Source organism: Gopherus evgoodei, chromosome 11 (genome assembly GCF_007399415.2).
Source record: "Gopherus evgoodei ecotype Sinaloan lineage chromosome 11, rGopEvg1_v1.p, whole genome shotgun sequence".
In the NCBI taxonomy this organism is placed as follows: domain Eukaryota; kingdom Metazoa; phylum Chordata; order Testudines; family Testudinidae; genus Gopherus; species Gopherus evgoodei.
This window is the reverse complement of record NC_044332.1, coordinates 76,223,565-76,246,590: the sequence shown is the minus strand read 5'-3', so window position 1 is coordinate 76,246,590 and position 23,026 is coordinate 76,223,565. Positions and strand designations below refer to the sequence as shown.

At 47.6% G+C, this 23,026-nt stretch overlaps 1 protein-coding gene across 1 annotated transcript in view; it reads left to right on the top strand.

The window, feature by feature from the left end:
• Positions 1 to 15,284: 15,284 nt before the first annotated feature.
• MAP3K2 (mitogen-activated protein kinase kinase kinase 2) overlaps positions 15,285 to 23,026 on the top strand; it is an 89,802-nt gene continuing 82,060 nt past the window's right edge. The window contains exon 1 of the mRNA XM_030579572.1: positions 15,285 to 15,682. The gene's annotated coding sequence lies outside the window, so the exon portion shown is untranslated. The remainder of the gene's footprint in view (positions 15,683 to 23,026) is intronic.

Genomic DNA, 23,026 nt, shown 5'->3' with positions numbered 1-23,026 from the left:
GGGTTATAATGCCACAAAAATGCACGTTTCTGCGTGATTAGTGAAGTGGATAACTTTCATCTAAAATTTCATAACTTTTAGTACGTTTACCATATCTACTACACTAACATGGTATATATGTGTGGTGTTAGCATTGAGTATAAAACAAATGTCTCAAGATGTCTATTACCATTTGCCACAATGGCTAAAACTAAAACAAGTGATGGATTGTTCTGTTTGGTTTGTGACAGCAGAAATCCACAACTGGAGGCAGGCAGCTGGTGCGAAATGGAAGCAAAAGGGTCTTCGTTAACATTTAACCTTGGATTCTGCGTAAGACTTAGTTGCTGGTTGTCTGCCTCCAACACAGTGAAGCTGCTTGGTTTGATAATAAAATATAATAACTTCCTGAGTTCCTTAATGTTACAAAAACATTAATACTGGTTCTGAGCGGGAGGCGGGGTTTGAGCATATAAAGCCAAGAAGCTTTTGTATTAGATTTAATCTCATACTGATAACTGTTTTTCTGAGAAAGTCGTTACTCATTGATCTAGTAGTAAGGAAGGACCTGTAAAGAGATGAAATCATCTCCTTCAAACCTGCCAGTGTGGGCATGTCCTTCCTACAGTAAGTATTAGATAAGGTAAACAATTGGAGAACATTCCTGGAAGAAAATTTGGTCATTAAGTTGACTAAAACCCAGTGATATGATCAACTGCATTTGCTTAAGTGCAATCCTTAGCTTGCCAAGATAACCATATTTCTACGTGTAAGAAATTAAAACTAAACACAAGATCCCGGTATAGAGTTCATGCAACTTCCCCTCCGCATATGTTTGGATTCTGAACTTCTAGGATCCACAAAAGAATGCTGATTGGAAGCGAACTGAAGCTTGTTTTAGGAACCTAGACCACTTGCCTATACAGTATCCCAGAGCCCTGGTTCTCAAACTGGGTCGGCACATTGTTTAATGGGGTCACCCAGAGCTGGTGTTAGACTTGCTGGAGCTCAAGCTGAAGTCTGAGCCCCAATGCCTGGGGTCAAAGCCAAAGCCAAGGGCTTCAGCCCTGGGTGGCAGGGCTCAGGTTACAGCCCCCCTACCTGGCTGAAACCCTTTGGCTTTGCTCCCCTCCCCCCCCCATGAAGGGTAGTGAGCTCAAGCTTTGCCCCCTACACACACACACTTGAGGTGGCAGGGCTCAGGTGCACATAGGCTTCGGTCCCCCCTCCTGGGCTCATGGGGTAATTTTTGTAGTCAGAAGGGACTCGCGGTGCAATGAAGTTTGAAAACTGCTGATCTACAGAGAGAGTCAACCATAAACCAAAAAGAAAGTAACTTAATTTGCATAACATAAAATGACTCCTTATCCTCTATACTCAAAGTATCTGCTGATTTATTTTTTTGACTGCATTGTATGAATCTACTTATAGAGGAGCGGGAATATTATGTGATTATGGTGGAATACAACATTAGCATCACTTTAAATGCATCCTCAAATAGGGGGAACATTGATTCCTTTTGCAATTTTGTACTTGAGAAACAGTAGGCCTTACCTCTGGTATACGCTTGTCATAAACAGATAAGTAAGAGTTAATAGAACAGAAGTACTTCATATCTCTTTTGCCTGTAAAGGGTTAACAAGATCAGTGATCCTGGCTGTCACCTGACCAGAGGACCAATCAGGGGGCAGGATACTTTCAAATCTTGAGGGAGGGAAGTTTTTGTGTGTGCTGTTAGTGTTTGGTTGTTGTTCACTCTGGGGGCTCAGAGGGACCAGACGTACAACCAGGTTTCTCTCCAATCTCTCTGATACAGGTTCTTATAGATTCAAAATAGTGAGTACTAGGTAGATAAAGCAAGTTAGGCTTATGTTTGTTTTCTTTATTTGCAAATGTGTATTTGGCTGGAAGGATTTTAATTTGTACTTGTATACTTAGGCTGGGAGGGTATTCCCAGTGTCTATAGCTGAAAGACCCTGTAACATATTCCATCTTAAATTTACAAAGATCATTTTTACTGTTTTTCCCTCTTTAATTAAAAGCTTTTCTTGTTTAAGAACCTGATTGTTTTTTTATTCTGGTGAGACCCCAGGGGACTGGGTCTGGATCCACCAGGGAATTGGTGGGGAGAAAGGAGGGAAGGGGGAGAGAAAGGTTAATTTTCTCTCGGTATTAGGATTACTTTCTCTCTCAGGGAGAGTCTGGGAGGGGAGAGAGAGAAGGAGGGGGGAAGGTGAATTTTCCTCTCTGTTCTAAGATTCAAGGAGTTTGAATCACAGTAATCTTCCAGGGTAACCCTGGGAGGGGAAGCCTGGGAGAGGCATCGGTGAGGGAAAGGGTTTCCTTTCCTACTTAAGATACTTTTAAAGGGGCCTGACTTTCACAGGATGGGTGCTTGGCCCTTTTGGAAGTTGAGGCCCCTCAATTTGGGTGCCCAAAATCACTGGTCACTTGCTGAAATTGTTGGCCCAACTTACTTTTTTTAAAAGGAACAATCATGCTCTTGATTTTCTAGTGTAACTCTCATCCCTCCCATTGTAATGTAAGGATTTAGATCCCTCGCCCCCCCCCCCCCACATACACACTGTATAGCTCACTCGGGCAATTATATAAACAAGTGCCTAACTTTATTAAGCCTTAGCAGAAAAAGGCAGAGGAGTGGGGGGAAAACTGTCTGTAAAGGAGATGGTCCCATGGGAGCAGCAGATAACTGGGGAGCATCTTAGGCCCATGAGAAAATCAGAGGTCATTATTATTTATCTATGCTGGGATAGTGTCCAAAGGATCCAGTGAGGATGTGGGTTCTATGCTGTTGGTATAAACTTATAGACAAGAGGTGGAAGGATTTTCTTGTGGTTTAAAGCACTAGACTGACCCTCAGAATATTAGTATGGTAGCTTTCCTGAGACGGTTAGCCTCTTTGTGCCTCAGGAGCATGCTCAGATACTGAGGTCGTGTAAGTATACAGAGGGATAATCCATGGAGCAAAGATGTTACAATCTAAGAAGACAAAAAAAAGGAGCAGAGGATACAACGTACATGCACAGTGGTCTGGGAGATGATACGGCCACAGCTTGTTAGTTTTGGGGGGGAGATTTAAACAAACCTGTGCAGCTGTCTTCCACTCCAGCCATTATGTGCTGGTCAGTTTCTTGTAGGTGTCAGGGTACAAGAGGGTTCTGAGAGTGGCATCTGAAGGAAAGAGTAGGGCCTTTATGGACTAGTGAAAGGAAGATGTTTTGGTGTGGAAGAAAGCCCAAAGGTAATGACTGGAGGAGGAGATAAACAGGCTGCTGGAAGGTGATTGTGATGAGACGAGAACAGATAACTGTTAAGTAAGAGAATTGTGAAGGGACATGAGGACGAGGAGTTGATGCAGTGAAAAATGGGGAGCCAATGGAAGGCTTCAAAGAAGAGGATATGCAGGGCCAGCCTTATAAGTGGGCAATGTGGGCAATTGCTGTGGGTGACCACCCAGGGTGCTGTGGGCAGGGGGGCACACTGGTCAACCGCCACCACACACATAAAGCCAGTCCAAGGCCCCTTTAACATCCGAGTGCTGGATCCAGAGCTGGGCAGGGGGTGTTCTGGCCGGGGACTTTTACCATGTGCCAGACTCCAGCTGCTGGCCCTGGCCAGGAATAGGACTTCCTCTTCCCCTGCATGGGTTGCTCCCAGGTCTGGGTCTGATCCACCGCTGAAAACCTCCTCTGGCTGCAAGAAGTTCTGTATCCTCCCCCGCCCACGTCCTGCCCCAATCGCTCCCCTGCCGCTGTGGGAGGAGTCACCATACAGGGAACTGCCCTCCCATCCACCCAACCCCCGTGCATCTGCCTTCAAAGAAAGGGCACCAAATTACATGTTCACCCAGCGTGCCATTTTCCCTAAGACCAGCCCTGGGGATACATATGTGATGTGGGCAGAGCAGTGTGCAAGGGCAGTAATCTCAGCAGCTGAACTCTGAATGGAGAAGGATGGCATGTGGGTCAGGAAGCTGAAGGGGATGGTCTGTCTCTGTGTGTGTCAGGAAGTTAAGCTAGTGAGAAGCTGTTACATTCCCCAGGGTACAATCTGGACTGTTGAAAAGCTGTGTCCCCTCAATTTTCCAACCTGGGGTGCCTTTTGCACTGCTTTGCTGTGAGCTGGCAGCTCCTCCATAGAGCCATGCGCCTGGGTGCATACTTGGCATGATTCACCTCCATCCCTGACACTTGTCCTTTCTGCAGTGTGAGGGAGACCCTGGCACACGTCTACCTGGAGTATGGCAGCTTTCAGCCACTTCTCCGGCTCCTCCAGAACTTCCTGCTGAGGTTCTGGCTGCACTTCTCTCCGCACCACCTGATCTACGCACACCCTGTCCATGGCCCCAAGAATTTGCGAGACCTTTTTGTCAGTTGTTTCCTGGCATTGGCCAAAGTGGCTGTCCACCAAACCAGGAGGAGGATGCTGGATGGGGAGGTGCTCTGTGACTTGGGGACTCATTTCTGCTCCTCCCTTAGTTCACACATCCAGGCAGTGTTCCTCTGGGCTGTTTCTGCTGGCTCCCTTAACACCTTTGAGGACCAGTGGGCACTGTCCACGGTTCTCTGCTCAAAGACCCCTTCCAGATCCCTGATTTTAAACCCATGACCCTCATGCTCACTCCAATTTTATCATTTGTTGTCCTCTGCTTTCATTTGAATCCTGGTCTAGTAGCTCCACCCTTTAGGCTGAGGGAGATCTTTCAAATGTGGATGGGCTTCCACCCACACATCTCTGGAATTCAATAGGTGCTTCACTGTGAGAGCAACCACTCTTGGTCCGCTCACACCCAGCCTCCAGTGTGTAAATTATTCCCAGCTATACTATATTGGGAGGGAACTTTTGCTTTTATCATTTTATTCCCTGTCAGGCCATCTTCAATTGCCTATGTCATTGTTTGGCATACATCTTGGTTCCCTTTCTTCATACAGGCTTTGGCACCCTTTTTCACTTTGGTGCTCTTTTTTTGCTATAGTGGGAACAGATAGGAGGTTATGCGACTGGCTAATCTGCCCAGCAACAGGAGATTATATAAGGCCAACAATCCAGTCACTCGCAGCTGTCCGCCCTAGAGGCAGCAGTGAAAGCTGTTTGTACTGGAGGTAGCAGCAGAATTTGTTTGCTCTAGGGGCATTCAGAGCCCGTGCGGGAGTAGCCAGTCCAGAAGTGGGATTACCTCCAGGTATCTGTACCATTGGTGTAACATCTGCAGCATATTGGGGAGGGTTTCTTACTTCCACTCAGGATAGCAGTCCTTCAGCTATCCACCTTCAACTCACCCAGGGACAGCGCTGGGGAGAAGACCAGGAAGAAGAGCTACTTAACTGAAGAAGTCCTTGCATGCCCAATTCCAGGATCTGGTTCTCCATCTATGTGGCCAGTCCTCCTGTTCTGCTGATGAGACGTGCCCTACCTGTCAACAAGAGATGGTACTGTGTCAGCTTGTCATGTCTTATTCCTGCCTCTTGTAAATATTATTGGCCCTGGGCTTCAAGCCCTGGTTGGGGAGTTAACAGGTGAGGGATTGTTCTATATCTATCGTTTAAGTTGGGTGTCCTGAGTCCCACCTTGTTTAGTTTCTACTTTGTTAATAAACTTTATCTGTTTTGCACCTTATGTTCTGTCGGTCCTCTGTTGGGGTAAAAGCACCTGATGATAGATGTGGGATGCAGGGGTGTAAACCTATGTAAGTCCTTGGCCACACTTAATAATATGAGTGCTATGGCCAGCTGCTCCTGAATTAAACGGCAGAGCACCACTAGTAAACCCCTAGTCCTAGACTTCCCCCGAGACATGTGCATCTTGTACAGCCCAGTTTCTCTTGGACAACACATGTAAAGTCACAAGCTCATATAAAGTCGATAATTTTATTAACAGGATTTGTGCATATCGTTTTCTATTGTCTCAAATGGAGTTTCCCAAACACTTCAATCCAAGCATTGGTTTAGATAAAACAAATTTATTAACTATAGAAAAAGACACTTTAAGTGATTACAAGTAATGGGGCATAAAGTCAGAATTGGTTACAAAGAAATAAAAGGTAAAACGCAGCTAAACTAACAAGCCTAAGTGAATTCAAAGCAAAAGTCGTTCTCATCGCATGCTTCAGGCAACCGTCTTGCTGGCTGAATTCCATTCAGACAGGATCCTTCCCTCAGTCAGTCCAAAACTGTGTCTTTGTTCCTCGGATGTGGCTTCTGTGGATAGAGAGAAAAGGAGGAATAACTTGGTATCTGTTCCCCATTCTTACACTTTTTCCTCTTCTTTGAGAATCCTCTCCATCTGGGGTTCAGGAGAGAAAGTCTTTGGGTACAGGAATCTCCAACTGTTGCTTTGCCAAGATGTAAATTTATTGATCACACCTTTTTTCCTGCCAAAGAATGGTCATTTAAGCAGGTAATGGTCCATTTTATTTTGTCGACACCTGCCTGATACATCAGTTTGTTTTTTGTCTTTAAGGAACTGGTTTGTGGCTGCTTACCCAGATTTGACATATGTCTTAGTAACATTATGCAGTAGAATCTTATAACTTTACATACAATGTTGCCCCTCATATTTTACCAGAACAGTAATGATTAGCAAATTATGAGTTTTCAAATGATACCTTACAAGGCATAATTTGTACAAAATTTATCATAGTCTTGAAAAAGGGTTGAACATAGGGTACAGACTGTCTCAGAAAAACATGTGTCTTGTGGTGGGCGATGAAGAACAATGCAGTAGAGGCCAGACACAAAGGCTTCCAAGTGTTTTCTTGTTGCCAAAATCAAACCTTATAGGGTTCTGGCTTCCACAGACTGGCTTTCACCAGGAACCTTCATGCAGCACAAGGGGACAGCAGTGCTCTATGCTGAGCAACCATCTTTGCCAGAATTGTAGCCTGGTTCAATTTCTGAAGCCAGTGAATCTTTTTTTAAAAGGCTAGGTGGTTTACTCGGCACTCAGCCTTCCCCATTTTATCCAGGCTTGGGACCGGCAGCTACAACAAAGTGCAGCAGGCAAGGTTGTGGATAGCATCAGAACAAAACTGAGAATTTTCCATTCCAATGTAATCTCAGTGCTAACATACCAATGTGAGAGCTGGCGCTCTACCAAAACGAAACTAAGTGCCCATGAAAGAGTCCAGGAATTGATCGGACAGACTTCAGTACCAATGAAGAGATCTGAGAAATCACCAATCAGCAGTTTGTTTCCTCCAGAATCAGAAGGAAGTGCTGGCTATGGCAGGGTCACACACTCCTGATCTCAACACAGACTCCCACATGAATGGAAACCAACAGGTGCAAGAAAACACTGCGAATGGGGGGACAGAGAGAGAGGAGGAGAGAGGGGAGTACAGAGACCTGGTGGGGCAGGGATGGGCAGCTGGCTCTAGGCTGGAAAGGGGGATCCCAGCTATTCTTACCTGCTCCGTGGCCAAATCCTTGGCTCTGTGGCAGCAACTTAACTCCCCACCAGGTCCTGCTCTTGCCTCCAGTCCAGCCTGTGTGCATGAGTTTACACAAGGGCAACCCTCCCTGCCCCCTCCAGCTTCTCCCAAGCCTGTTTATGCCAAACTGACTATTTCATTGACAGTTACTTTTGTAGAAATGGCTAGTACTCATTTTACAATTCCCTAACCTAATGCTTCCTATGCCTCTTCAGGTGTTGAATTTAATACCTAAATAACAGGCTATCCTGTGTTCATTGTATTATTCATTTTCACATTCAATGAATTCAAATCTTCAGCAGCTTAATATAATTAAGCTGTTACAGACTTTCCAGTCCACTGCACCAGCTCAGAATCAACGAAATGCAGGGATGGAGGAGACCTCAAAAGGTCATCTAGTTCAGTCCCCTGTACAGAGGCAGGACCAAGTATGCCTGGACCATCCATAACAGGTGTTTGTCTAACCTTTTAGTTAAAACCTCCACTGATGAGGCTTCTACAATCCTCCTTGGAAGCCTATTCCAGTGCTTAAATATCACTGTAGTTAGAAATTTTTTCCTAATATCTAACCCTAATTTCCCTTGTTGCAGATTAAGCCCATTACTCCTTGTCCTTGGGGGCATGGATCAGCGTTCACATCGCACTCCCCATCAGAACCCGGCCTGGGCTGGGGAAGCTAATGATCCAACCAGTAGACTAAAATTCGGTGATGAAGCCTGGTCATGTGCCACCTGAGACACGTTGCGCATATGCTAAGAAGACTTCTTGTGCTATCTTCACGGTATATGAAGAGCAACTGATCACTGTCCTCTTTATAACAGTCCTTAACATATCTGAAGACTGCTATAGGTCCTCCCTCGGTCTTTTTTTCTCAGGACTAAGTATGCCCAGTTTTTTAACCTTTCCTTGTAGGTCATATTGTCTAAATCTTTTATTATTTTTGTTGCTCTCCTCTGGACCCTCACCACTTTCTCCATATCTTTCTGAAAGTTTGGTGCCCAGAAGTGGACACAGCACTCCAGCTGGGGCCCCACCAGTGCTGAAAAGAGCAGGACAATTACTTCCTGTGTCTTAGATATGACACTCCTGTCAATACACCTGTAATAGGGTGGCTTGCCTGTGGGCTGGAGAGCTTGTAGCTAAGCCAGCCCTGATTACAGGATGAGCCACCCCTGGGTTGAATGAGGGGCTCCCCATATCAAAGATCAGGAAGTTGCACTGAAGGGAGGAAGTCCAGGAGACTCTGTCTGCGCTAACAAGTTTTTAAATAAATAATAATCACACCTAATGCAGAGATCTTGGCATAGACCCAGCTTACTGAGGCATAGGTGAAATGCTAGCCCATGCTGGCGATGTTCTCTCGCTCTCTTTTTTTTTTAAAGAGATAGATGTGTTCTGGGTATACCACTCCCAGCACCACAGACTCTGAGCTCCCGGGATTATTTCTTCTGACACACGCAAAACTGGCACTCACTGTATGCTTGGAGGGCTTGCATGATTTGAGACAGATATAAAGGGGGAAAAAGGTGAAATGATGAGCTCTCTCCAACCTTGCTAGAGTTCCTCTAAGATGGGAGAAGCGACCTTCAATACCCCACCCTCCAGCTATTCTTTCTTCTTCGGTGAAATTCCTTTCTAAAGACGTTTCAAACTGACAAACGGCTGTGGGCTGGAACAGGAATAAAAGGGGTCATGTTGGATGTGTTTTCAAAGCACAGTAGGCAGCTGTGGCTCATTGATGTGCTAGCGGTTGCTGAGAAACACTGTACGAGATGGTGCAGAAGCATCACACCAAGTCAGCATTTCTCTTGGCTCTTCTTCTGTCACTCCTGCGCAAAAGGTCACCTTGCTTACTGACTAGTTAAGAGTTCTGAACGGAGCTTTGATCAATGATCGTCATCAGCTCAGCATGATAGGAACATGCCTGGCAACGCTTTGCCTGCTGTGGGATGAAGCCGCCTGACTTGGCAGGATCCCTGTGCACCCTCTGTTCATTAATTCTCAGGGTCTTGACAATATAGTGTTAAATGGGACCCTTATTCATTAGTATGATTAAGAGCTTCACGCCTCTCATTTGGATGCTCATCAGTTGTGTACTTATTTGGCACTTTTAAAGAGACATTTGTATTAACTATTTCAATTATCTTTCACAACAGCATTTGCCTTTGAAGGATCTCAAAGCACATAAAAATAGGATGGTCTTATCCTGTAATCCTCTTAGACATGCAAGTAGCCCTTATGTGAGGAAACCCCACTGAAACAGTAACACGTGTAAATAAAAAAGTTGTTTGTGTTTGTGCATACGTTGTTTGTCCCATCCCTGCTCAATCCTTTGTCTCCTCCTGTCTTTTAGTCTGTAAATGCTCTGGGGCAGGAATTGTCTCTCATCTGCGTATACAATGCCCAGTACAATAGAGCCATGTGGGAGTTATAGTAACATAAATGTTTATAAAAAATAAATATGGATTTCTATAATGGCTATCATGATAATATCTAAGGATGCATGCAATCCACAAAGGTACTTATGCACTGAAGTCCCATTTTTAGGCACCACTGCGATTCATAAAATTCCTGCTTGGCTACCAACAAACCCTGTAGGTGCCTAAAACTCAGCGACTGAGTTTTTGCCTCTGGGCATGCACACTGCAGCTTCATTCTAGACACTGCTCCTGCCTGAGCATGCGCAGTACTACCTCATGATTGGTATCTGGGTGCCCATCTCTTGCCTAAGCCCCAGGATGATTCTCAAACCGGGAAAGACAGGTGCCCATCCACCTAAGTTATGTATGGAGGCCCGATCCGGTAGGTGTGGTCAGAGGCTGTTAACTGGAGCGGGCCCCTTAAGTGAGCTCACACAAAATGGCCAGGGGGATGAAGGAATTTGAACTCGCATGTGAGTGCCCTAACCACTAGGCCATATAGTCATTCTAACTTTTATTGGCCCAATTAATATTAATTAATTAAAGTGGATCAACTTCAATCAGCAAGATTGAGGGAGACCCACACCAGAATATTCCAGAGCCTAGTTGTTAGCCTGACAGGTAGCACATCCCTGTTCAAATCCCTTCTCCCTCTCAGGAGGAAGGGGGACTTAATTGGGAGGTCTCCCACATTCAGGCTGAGTACTCTATCCACTAGAGGCTAAAGGTTCCCTCCCTCGCCATTTTGTTTCAGGCCCCGAACACAACTGAGGTGGCCAAATCTCTTGTCTTCTGCCAGTTCATGGATTGCTAGCAGTGCTAGGCACCTCCTCATAGCTGGACTTTGGCGCCTATGTCTGAGAAAAGGGCAGGGCTTAGCACACATCCCTCTGGTCAGTGTCTCCCCTTGGCTAGCTTAGGCAGCTCCCTGGGTAGCTTGCTGCTTTGTGGTTCACAGTCTAAGACACCTCTCTCTCCCTCTTCGTTGTATAGAACAGGAGTGGCCAAACGTACTGACTCTTTAGTCGCCTGTAATAATCTTCAGAAGTTCAAGAGCCGCAAGACACACACAACCTGCTGGGGTGGCATCTGCCGAGGTGTGGGGCTTCTGCCCCAACTCCCCCGCCCCCCTGAGGCTAAAGCCCTTAGACCTCCTCCCTTCAGGAGAGAGACCCCACCACAGGGCAGAAGCCTCTACTCCAGGGGTGGGCAAACTTTTTGGTCTGAGGGCCACATCGGAGTTTCCAAAACTGTATAGAGGGCCGGGTAGGGAAGGCTGTGCCTCCCCAAACAGCCTGGCCCCTGCCCCCTCCTGCATCCCCCCTCCTCCCGCTTCCCCCCCTCAGAACCCAAGACCCACCCAACACCCCCTGCTCCTTGCCCCGACCGCTTCCTCCCAGGACTCCCCGCCCCTAGCTGCCCCCCAGGACCCACCTCCTATCCAACCCCCGCTTCTCCCTGTTCCCTGACTACCCTGACCTCTATCCACACCCCTGCCCCCTGACAGGCCCCCCCTGAGACTCCCAAACCTATCTAACCCCCCGTTCCCTGTCCCCTGACTGACCCCCCCCCAGAACCTCCACCCCCTCCAACTACTCCCTGTTCCCTGACTGCCCCCCAGAACCGCCTTCCCCTTATCCACCCACCCTCCCCTCGCTCTCCACCCCCTTATCATGCCGCTCAGAGCACCAAGACGGGCAGCTGCACTGCCTGGTTGGAGCCACGCAGGGTAGAGCACCAGGGCAGGCTGGAGTCTTGCAGCCACGCTGCCCAGCAGGAGCTCACAACCCAGCTGCCCAGAGCGCCGGCACGGCGAGCTGAGGCTGTAGGGGAGGGGGACAGCAGGAAAGGGGGCGACCCCCCCCACCCAGAAGGTCAAGGGTCGGGCAGGATGGGCCTGCAGGCTGTAGTTTGCCCACCTCTGCCCTAGTCCCACCACTCAGCCATGGGGCAGAAGCTCCACCCTGTCCAGTCTGGTAGTCAGACAATAGAGGATGTATGGGGGAGGGAGGTGCTCTGTGAGCTGCACTTTAATTGTAAAAGAGCTGCATGTTTGGTACCTAGTTCAGGCTTTGTGTACTAAAGTGTTTGTTGTTCCTGTGATTTTTCTAGGTGCCGAAAAGGCAGGTGCTGCAAGACTCAGCATCATTACGCCTTTCCCCCTTCATGGGTCTTGGCCTGCATACTGAACAGTTAATATATATAATTTGGCTCTCTATTCTGCACCTGAACTACAGAACCATCCTGCTAATAACTATCTGGTCCCAGATCTCTTCAGAAAGTAAAGTTCAGTATTGCTTTAAAACTTTACTTCTGCAATGAGCTGACAAACTAATCTCCTTTTCAAAAATCTATAGCAAAGTGAGAAGCACCAGGGGACACAGTACATAAACACCAAAATAATGATGCAATAACCATCTGAAGCCTTGTAATCTCAACAACAGGTTTTGAGGAAGTCACTGCTCAGAAGTCATTGAAAACTTCCCCTAATTTCATGTGCAGTTCTCACAATCCTCTCTCTCTCTCAAGATAGCACAATTTGACATAAGGAGTCCAGAAACAAATTGCTGTTGGCCTTAGGTTGCCTGTAACTGAATTTGCCTCTTGGTCATCACAGGATGGAGATGGTTGACCTCTTAGCTCACTAAATGCTACTCTTGATCAAAATGACACCTGTCCCCCGGCCTGAAAGAAGAGAGTGAGATGTGTGTAATAGAGTGGCAAGTACTGGCATTACTGCTAAAATATATGGCTTTACACCTGAATCACCTTCTTTTTTTACTGGGAAACCTGTATTGTCTGATAGTACAGCTATATTGGTAATGATCTCTTTGTGAGATACACAGAAAATACAGTGAAGGAGCAATGTGAAAAGTTGGCTGGTTCTCTATGTGGAAGATTCTGTGCACTCTGCCTTGCATTTGGGGGCATTTGCATTTATTAATTGTTATTGTTCGCATTACTGTGGCACCTGGGAGCTACAGTCATGGATCAGGACCCTGTTGTACTAGGTGCTGTGCAAACACAGAACCAAAAGACTGTCCCTGCTGCAAAGAGCTTACAGTCCAAGACATCCGATGGGGAGTATAAAGAAACATTTTTCAGAATGGTAACCACGTTAGTCTGTATCAGCAAAAACAATGAGTCCTTGTGACACCTTAGAGACTAACAAATTTATTTGGGCATAAGCTTTCGTGGTCTAAAACCCACTTCATCAGATGCATCAGGTGAAAAATACAGTAAGCAGTATATATATGAAAAGATGGGAGTTGCCTTACCAATTAGGGGGTCAATGCTAACGAGGCCAATTCAAATAAGGTGGAAGTGGCCTATTCTTAATAGTTGATTATTTGTGTAGTGCTAACAAGGCCAATGCAATCTAGGTGGACTTCACCCATGAGACAGTACAGGTCGGTGTGATTGGCAACCGTCTCACTTTGTGGTGAAAAATTGCTCCCCCTACAAGCTCCCTTCCTTGAGCCTCTTTGTTACATTATGTTTAGGGTTGGCAAAAAAAAATTAAAAAATTGATGGATGTCAACGTTTAAGCATTTCTTTTAAACTTGTATCTATTTAAATGTTCATAGTTGCATGAAATTATGGGCTTTAAGCATTTTCTAATTTTGATAGCTTTAGATTTTTAGAGCTGAGGGAAATTGGAGAGGTCAGATAATTTAATGACACTAACTGCTGAGAGTCAAAAAATTAAAGTTTTATAAACTGTTAAACCATAAATTAATATCATGTCAAAATATACAAAGTAAATATTCTTACATCAATAAACCATACCTGTTTTTACTATTCATTTCCTAGTCAATTTGGAACAAGCCTCATTCAGAAGCCTAAATCAGTAGAGTTTGACTCTAATAAGTCCCCATGCAGCATTTTATTTTGCCTTGCTGTAAATTTAAATTACTGATGGAAATATTTGTTTATCATTTGGAGCATGTGTGTATGGTGGAATTGACATTTACCTTTAAAAATCTACTCCATCCAAGCCTAATTACAATGAACCCCTCAGCTGGTGGCACAGAAGGGGGCAAATAGGATGGTGCGTAGCCAGCAAACAGTGCCTACAACCCTGGAGAAACAGAGGTGACTGAATTCTTCCTCCAGCCTGACCCTCCTATTCTCCCTCCCCACTGTGGAGTGTCTCTGCAATTTGGGGGAACACCTCCCTCCCCCAAACCTGATGCCAACTAAGTGCTAGTACCTTGCAGCAGCCTTGCCCTATTGTGTGTCAGAGCTCCTATACAGCTAGTGGAGATTCCCCTACAGTTCTAGGGGCACGGGCACGAGGTTTGGCAGCAGTAGGCTAAGACCAATGATGGCCCAGGGGCAGCTAGTGAGAGCTCGGCTCCTGCAGCAAGGCCCTCAAAGGCCACAACACATCATTCTGGCTCCTCAGAAGTAGTCTACTTGCGCATGCGCACAGCGAGATGATGCGAAGACAGGTTCTTTTAACCTCCACTCTGGTCCCGAAGCCCGCCGGGGATATCAGTTGGCAGCTCCTTCATTGGGCCGTGAGCACGGGCGTGTACTTGGCGCGGTTTACCGCCGTCCTGGACACCTGCCCCTTCTGCGGCGTGAGGGAGACCCTGGCACACGTCTACTTAGAGTGCGCCAGGTTGCAGCCCCTACACCGGCTCCTCATTAACAGCCTATTATGTTTCTGGCTGCACTTTCCCCCTCACCTCCTCTACGCACTCCTTAACCGTGGCCCCACAAAGTCCTGGGACCGCCTGGTCAACCGCCTCCTCGCCCTGGCGAAAAAGGCCATGTACACGACCAGGGAGGGGAGGCTGGCCGATGGAGGCTCCGCTGACTGTGGGGCGTGTTTCCGATCCACGGTCCGCTCACGCATCCGGGCGGAGTTCCTCTGGGCGGCGTCCGCTGGCTCCCTTGAGGCCTTCGAGGAGCAGTGGGCGCTGTCCGGGGCTCCCTGCTCGGTGTCCCCGTCACGGTCCCTCCTTCTCACCCTCTGACCGCGCTCCTGTCCCTCTTCTTCCATTAACTATCCCCGTAATCAGGGGGGCTCTGGTCTTGTGGCTCCTCCCCTTAGGCTGGGGGGGGGGTCCTTTAGCAAAGCCCGCCCACTTCCCAGACACCCAATAGACACAGGCCTCCAGTCTCGAGGTAAATAGGACATGAAGAAGCGAAGAGCCAAGCCCACCGCGCCGCTCTTCCTGCGCATGCGCTGGAATCGGAGCAACGGGTGGCTTTCCCACTGCGCATGCGCCGCCAGCAGCCGCGTTTCCTCTCCCACAACGTCCTCAGGTCGCGCTGTGATGAGCGCGCGGGCAGGCGTCCTGTGCGTGCGCCGACGGCTCTTGTCTGGCGGGGTGACGTTCTCCTCAAGCTCTCCCCGCCCCGTCGGCTCTGGCTGTGACGGCCCCTGCGGTTTACGTCACGAGTTTCTGGGTGGAGGAGGCGGAGCTTTCAGCGGGACGGTAGCTGCGGTCTCGGGCGCCTCACGTTGAAGGGTCGGCGCCCCCCCCCCCTTCTGCTGTCGATCCGCGTGAGGGTGGCGGGCGCCCCCACTTCGGCAACTCGCTCCCTGTCCTCCCCTCCCCCCGCTCCGGCCTCTCTCCCGCCCGCCTTCCCCGGGTGTCTCCTGCTCCGGCCTCGTCTCCCGTCGCCCCCGCCAATAGGCCCCCAGGCCCGCAGCGCCGGGGGGCTGGGGCTGCAGGGTCCTGCCTGCGACCCCCCCGCCTGCCCGGAAACCTGGCTGCTCCCCACCCGCGTCCCCCGGGCCTGCAGCGGGGCAGGGGGCTCCCTGGGCTCGGGCATCAGCGGCTTCCTCACCCCAGCTCGGGGCTCGGCTGCGACCCAGGTAGGTGTGGGGGAGGCGACAGCGGGGGGTGCCGAGGTCGGGAGGGGGGGCCCTGGGTGTGGGGGAGGGGAGCCTGAGCTGCTGGGGGGGGGAGTCTGGGGGAGGGGATCCTGAGCTGCCCAGGAGGGGACCCTGAGTTGCCGTGGTGCGGGGATCCGCTGAGTTGTGGGTTTGGGGGAAACGACACCCACTAGTCGAGGTGGATGCGGAAGACAGTGAGGAGTAGAGAGTCTGGAGACATCGGTTGGAGGATTGCTTGTTGGGGGGTCAGGTGATGCGGGAGGTCTTGATGAGCTGAGTTCCTCACAGCAAAGCCGCCTTAGCGTGGTTTGCAGAGTGTCAGTCTCATAATCTGAAGGTCCTGAGTTCAAGCCTCAGAGAAATCAAAGCTGCTCCTTCCTGAATGCCTGGAAAGTGACTAATATTTGTGCGTTACCACATACAAACAAACAGTAACAGGGCTACCCAGGCCCAAGTAATAAAGCTGTTTAAATGAAATAGCACAATAAATTAGTTGTTTGCGGCTTTTGTGTATGTTAATTGGAGATAATAGCAGTTTTACATTATAATTGTAGAGCCTTGATGGAATTGGGTGTTTTTATAAAAAATAAATAAATTTATATTTAATTATGTCACTTATGCTTTTGACGGTACGCTATCATTGAGATACATAGTCTCCTTCCTTTAAAGTGTTCTGTGATGGTGGCAGCACTGTAGCTGATTATGTTGATTGGCAATCACCAGGTATTTTTGTCGGAAAAGAGAGAACATTAGGTTCTTTTTTCCCCTCTTAGTTGTGAAGTGCATTGCAATATATGTAAGGTAGTTCCTTGGCGTTAGCTTTTTCTAGGCAAACAATTTTTTAAAGGTTTTCTACAAAATTGTTCGTTTTAAAGATCAAAGCCTGAAAGATGCTAAGCAGTTATGGATATTGTATCATCAAAGCTCTTTTTGCGGGGAATGTTGAAGAGGATAAGGGAAATCTGTTTTGCATCTTTGAAAGAAGGGGAGCTTATGGTATACTGTACACAAATAGCCCTAAATTGTGAGATTCTCTTTAAAACAATGCAGTGTTTTGCTGAGTACAAGAGGCCTTCAGAAATTCACTGCTACATATGTGGCAAAGGCTTAGTATTTGTAAGATGAATGTCTACATACTTGTCTTGCAAAACATCTTGGATTCTCTTGTGGAGCAGCATTTGTTAGAGAAGGGGGGGAAAGTAGCAGAAAATTCTGATTGATTTATTTTATTGGAGAGGGGAGAAAATGAAGAAGTTGTTAGGAAAGACACTGGTCGCTACATTACAATGATGAAATTTTTGATAGAATTTTTCTGAGACTAAAAAAAATCTCCGGTATTAACAGCAACATAGTAAGAAATATGGGAAATTGATATTTACTTTAACTCCTGTAAGAAACAATGTATCAGGTTTTTTCCCCCCTTTTTTTTTCTCTCTCTCTCTCTCTCTCTCTCCACACAGACACACACACAGTATTTAAAAATGTGAACATCTTGTAACTAATTCTTGGTTTTGCCCCGAACATTTGTTTCAGTAACAACCACGGCATGGGACATATTGAAACAAACTGGTAATGTCAGTTGTTAGTGTCACTAAATACAGAGTAAAAAGGCCATCTAGGTTTTCATAAAGCAGAATGACAAGCTAGTATTTTACAAATCGACTTGTATTTGGAGAAAATATGTGTATCCACTTTGTCTCGTTAAATTCTTTTCATCATTGGTGTATGTGACATTAATGTAGGGCTATTGTGAAGAAAATATCCACTTTTTTGAATAGGGTTTGACTGTCTGTTTGAGAGATTTCTTGTTAGAACAATGCATCTGACGAAGTGGGTATTCACCCATGAAAGCTCATGCTCCTATGTGTCTGTTAGTCTGTAAGGTGCCACAGGACTCTTCGCTGCTTTTACAGATCCAGACTAACACGGCTACCCCTTTGATACTAAATTAAAGTGCGAAAGGAAATTTGTTTTAGAGATGACTGTTCAAGTGTCTAGAAATCTTACAGTGCATAGTGTATAGGGAGCTGACATATACATAGTGGCAAGAATGGTGTTCTGATGGCGGTTGTTAATGTTGTGGAGTTTGTGGAGGAGGTCGGTTGTGTCTTGGGGGAAGCTGGACCTTTGTGTGATGAGAGGTTCGAGGATGGTTTCTAATAGTCCTGATATTCCTTCAGTAAGAGTACTGTGATTAGATCTGATGGGTCTGCCTGGGTCTGATGGGTCTGCGTGTTTGTGTATCTTAGGAAGCATGTAAAAGTTCCCCAGAGCAGGTTTGTGGGAGATGAGTTTGTAGGGTTTCTCTTGGAGTGGGTTGGGGAAGGATTTGATATCCTTAAATTCCTGGGGAAATTGTGGTCCGAAGTCACCTTTAGTTCTTTGTAGAAGGTGGTGTTGGAGACTTGTTGGTTGGCCTCATTAATGTAGTCATCATAGTTGAGGACTACAGTGGTGCTCTCTTTTGTCCGGTGGTTAGATTTCAGGGACTGTGTAGCTGTCCTCTTGGAGTTGGAGAGGTTGTTGTTGATATGATGTTTATTAAGGATTTCAATCAGGTTTTTTTTCCTGAAGCAATCAGTGTAATAATCAAGAGTGTAGTTTTATCCGCTCTGTGGTGTTCAGTTAGATTATTTTTTTCATATGATATCCATGGGGGCGTGGTAACTGTGAGTAGAGTGTCATCATTGTTGTGAAAGTATTCTTTGAGGTGGAGTCGGTGGGGAAAACTCTTTTAGTTCTCCACATGTTTGCATCGTATCAGGTTTTGTGGTGAGGGCAGAAGTTCAAGTCCCTTAGCATATGGATAATTCATAACTTTGCTGGACACAAAAAATTATGGATTGCGTCAGAGCCATAGCTAGGCATTTTAGCACCCAGGGCAAGTAAGCATGTTTGCACCCTGTGATGAGGTGTATCAGCTCTGTACTGGTGGTGCAGGGGTTAATCCTTCTCTCTGGGTTGAGGAGGGCACTCCCTCACGGCTCTGCTGGGTATGCTCTAGCTGGAGAGAGGATATAAAAAGCAGCAGAGCAGCTCAGTTAGGGCTGACCACTGATGAGGAAGAAGGTGCACCACTGACTCTTGGGGTAGGACTGCCTGCACTCCAGGAAGCGTAGGCCAGCAAGATGCAGATGGACCCCGACACACAGACTTGGGATGTCACAGAGAGGGGAGAGACCGTGGAGACCCAGAGATGGCAAACTGTAGAGAATCCAGTAGGAAACAACCCAGGGAAATGTTGCAGGGAGGCAGTTGTACCATAGATGGGCTTGGTGTGTTTCAGTAGGATCCCTGACGAGCTGCTGGTGGTTGGGACCTGGTGGAGAGGGCAGGCCCAGGTCCCCCTATCCTGGGTACCTTGGCACGATAGAACCTGTTGCGGGCCCAACGGGCCCAAGAGAACCAATACAACAGGAGAGCGAAGATGAGGACCTCTGAGCCTGGAGATCAAGTCCTGTTGTTGTTACCCTCCTCGGAGTCTAAGCTGCTGGCCAAGTGTCAGGGCCCCTTCAAGGTAACCAAACGGGTTGGGCCTGTCGACTGTGAAATATGGCTACTGGGGACACGCAGGCCTACCACGTGAACCTCCTCAAGGCCTGGAAGGATCGCAAAAGCCTGATGATATCACACTACCCCCTGGAACCCGAGTTGGAGCTGCTGGCCGACAAATCCTCTGAACCAGGGCTGGTGGCAATCATCCAGTAGCTCAGACCCGAACAGCAGGATCAGATACAACAGCTAATATCAGCCTTCCCCACCATTTTGTCAGCCCGACCAGGGAGAATGAATGGGACAAACCATCACATTGCCACCACCCCTGGCCAGAAAGAGAGAGAGAACACTGTCCGCTCCCCAAGAAGATGGAGATGGTTGTGCAGAAGGAACTGAAAATGATGTTAGCCCTGGGAGTGATGGAGAAGTCCAGAAGTGAGTGGCGGAACCCCAGAGTCTTGGTCCCCAAGCCCAATTATACATTGATTTCAGGAAGGTGAATGCTGTCTCTCAATTTGATGCTTACCCCTTCTCCGGGTGAAGGATATGCCCAAGTGGCTGGGAAAGGCAGAATTTATCTCTACGTTAGACCTAACCAAGGGATATTGGTAAATCCCTTTAACACCAGCCTTCAGAGAGAAGATGGCCTTTCCTACACCATTTGGCCTATGCTAGTCCACCATGATGCCTTTTGGGTTGCATGGGACCGCAGCCACCTTCCAACGGCTTTTGAACCAAATACTGAGCCTCCATAATTTGTATGCCACTGTGTACATCGACGATTTGGTGTCTATAGCGTGGGCTGGAAGGAATATCTCCAGCATCTCATCAGCACACTGCAAGCCCTGGGAGTCACAGACCTCACCGCGAACCTGGCCAAGTATCATTTAGGCCAGCGGGAGGTGACTTCACTGGGCTACACTGTGGGTAAGGAAAAGCTATGACCCTTAAGGGGAAAGGTGCAGGCCTTACTGGACTACCCCATCCCCACAACAAAGGGACAAGTACAGCAATTCTTAGGGCTGGCTGCATACTACCACCATTTGTGCTGAACTTCACCACGCTTGCCACTCCACTGATGGACTTGCCAAAAAACTCCCAACCACAGAAAGTCCAGTGGTCAGAGGACTGTGAGGCCGCCTTCCAAGCCCTACGAGAGCCGGTGTTGTCCCAGCCTGACTTCCCTAAACCCTTCATCTTTCGGAGGCAGGACTGGGAGCAGTGCTGTCACAAGGACTAGATGGGGAGGAGCACCCAATCCTGTACCTCAGCTGCAAGTTGTTACCCCGGGAGACCCACTACTCCATGATAGAACAAGAGGCTCTCGCCGTTAAGTGTGTGGTCGACACTTTTAAGATATTACCTCTTAGAGAACCCCTCTATTTTGGTAACTGACCATGCACCCCTCCGATGGATCCATAGTATGAAGGAAGCCAGTGCACGAATCATGGGGTAGTACCTCTCCCTCCAACTTATGCCTTCTGTGTTCCGTACTGGCCAGGGAAGGCCAATGCAAATGCAGATGGCTTCTCCTGGGAGGAAAGGGAAGAAGGGAAAGGAAGACAGCTCCCAGATACCATCTTGAGGAGGGTTTGTGACTGAGTGCATCAGCCCTGCACTGATGCAGCAGAGATTAATTCTCCTTTCTAGGCCGAGGAGGCCATGCCTCTGTGGCTCTGCTGGCAATGCTCCAGCTGGAGGCAGGCTATAAAAGGCAGCTGAGCAGCTCATTTGGGGCTGACTGCCGATGAAGAAGGAGGTGCACTGCTGACTCCTGCGAGAGGACCGCCTGCACTCCAGGAAGCATAGGCCAGCCAGACGTAGACAGACCCTGACACACAGGCTCGGGATCCCGCAGAGATGGGAGAGACTGTGGAGACCAGGAGACAGTGAACTGCAGAGAAACAGATAGGAAGCCACCCAGGGAAACATTGCAGGGAAGCAGTTGTAGAACCATAGACAGGCTGGTTGTGTTTCGGTAAGATCCCCACCAAGCTGCACGGTGAAGAGGGCAGGCCTGGGTCCTCCTATCCTGGCCACCGCCCCCTCCTGGGGTGGTGGCCTAGCTCACTAGCACTACTGCCTCTGGCCACTAGGCTGCACTGCCCTGATAGCTAGGGGTGTACTACTGACACAATGATGGGGCTGCAACGCACATCTGCCCTGCTTCCAAAGGGTGACAGAGTGTATCAGTTCTGCAACAAACCCCCTACCACTTTTTTGTCATTTTTGTGCCCTGTGGCTTTGCGACCTGGGTGGCTGCCCTCCTCCACCCTGGTTATGTCCCTGTGCTTTCTCAATCCTCCTCCCTCACTCTGGTTTTGAGAGCAAGAGGGATCTGATATGTGTTTAGGTTCACTCCATTAGTTCTTCAGTCCTTAACTGGAGACTTAAAAAATGGGGAAGGTGATTAAAGAAGGTTGATTCATATGAGTGAGTTATTGTTCTTCCCACAATTACCTATGTGAATCCCCTTTCTTAGCAGATTAACAAGCACTAGTCAACCTCCATAGTTGCTGCTTGCTAGAGGTTTCTGGGAGCATACTATTCTCAAAATGGAGATCCCTATGGACAATATTCAAAGAAGAGTTCATGTTTTCTAACACACAAGACTGATTCAAGACCACAAAATGACGTGGAGAGATTAAGGTGGTTTGTGGGGAAAGAGATGGTACTAACAAATAAAAAGCTAGGGCTTCACATAGCTTTCCCTTGCAGCTCATTTTCATTACTGCCCACAGAGTTCTATACAGCATCAGTGACAGTAGCCAGAATCTCCCAAGTTTCATTGTGCTGCTGCTTGGGAAAGTTCTCAGCAGCAGCTGGGGCAGTGGAGCTTTCTGCAAACCCAGCATGAAACCACTGCATCACGTTTATATTCAGAACACTCTTCATAACTGTAAAGGCTAGAAACATTTTAAAATTAAAGAGCAGATAGGAAGAAGCCATGCATACCCATCTACTGAATTAAAGCAAACTTATTTTGATCCTGTATCTTTAATAATGCCTTTACATTACTTCTTCAGGTAACCAAACATTACTAAGCTTCTATAGGGAATGAGAGGTGAGAGATCTGGAAAGAGAATCTGGGACGGGAAATGTTTATAAGAGGCCCTCTGATAAGTAGTCTACAATATGGGCATGTTTGAAAACAATTTAACTAATACCTACTATCATCTGTAGTAGGCAAATTATTTTTTTCCTGGACCCTTGGAAGATGATTCAAAAAAGAACCACTTTGTGTATAGATCCTAATTATAATACTATTACTTGCACTTAAATAGAACTTTTTATCACCAGATGTCACAGGTCTTGACAGAAGTTTCAAGCATTATTCCCCTTTTATAGATGGGGTAACTGAGTTGGAGTTTCAGAGCAAAACTTTAATGAGTGGTCAGTGATTTTGGATGCCTAGCTTGGGACACTTTATGCCTTATTTCCAGAGGCACTGCACTGAACAGCAGCAGCTTCCAAAGGTGACGTTTATAGGTGATCGGCTCCTCTGAAAATCAGGCTCTGTGATCATCAAAAAACAGTCATTCCAAATCAGCGTCCACTTTGACTAAAATCGAGTAATCAGAAAGTCATGAGCAAATAATAGGAGAGCTAGGCACAGCACCGAGGCTGTTCCCGTCTCTGTGCTCAAGCCATTGGGCCATTGCTGCTCCTAGTTAGAGGTCAGGTTCAAGGCGGATTTGTGATGCGGGGTGAAAGACTGGGGACCCACCTCACTGTAACCAGGCAGCTGCCACCTGTCCCATGGCCAGACGGGGCCTGTTGAGAAGGGGGGGTCCATTCACTTCAGTAGCTGAGGGGCAGAGGGAGGCC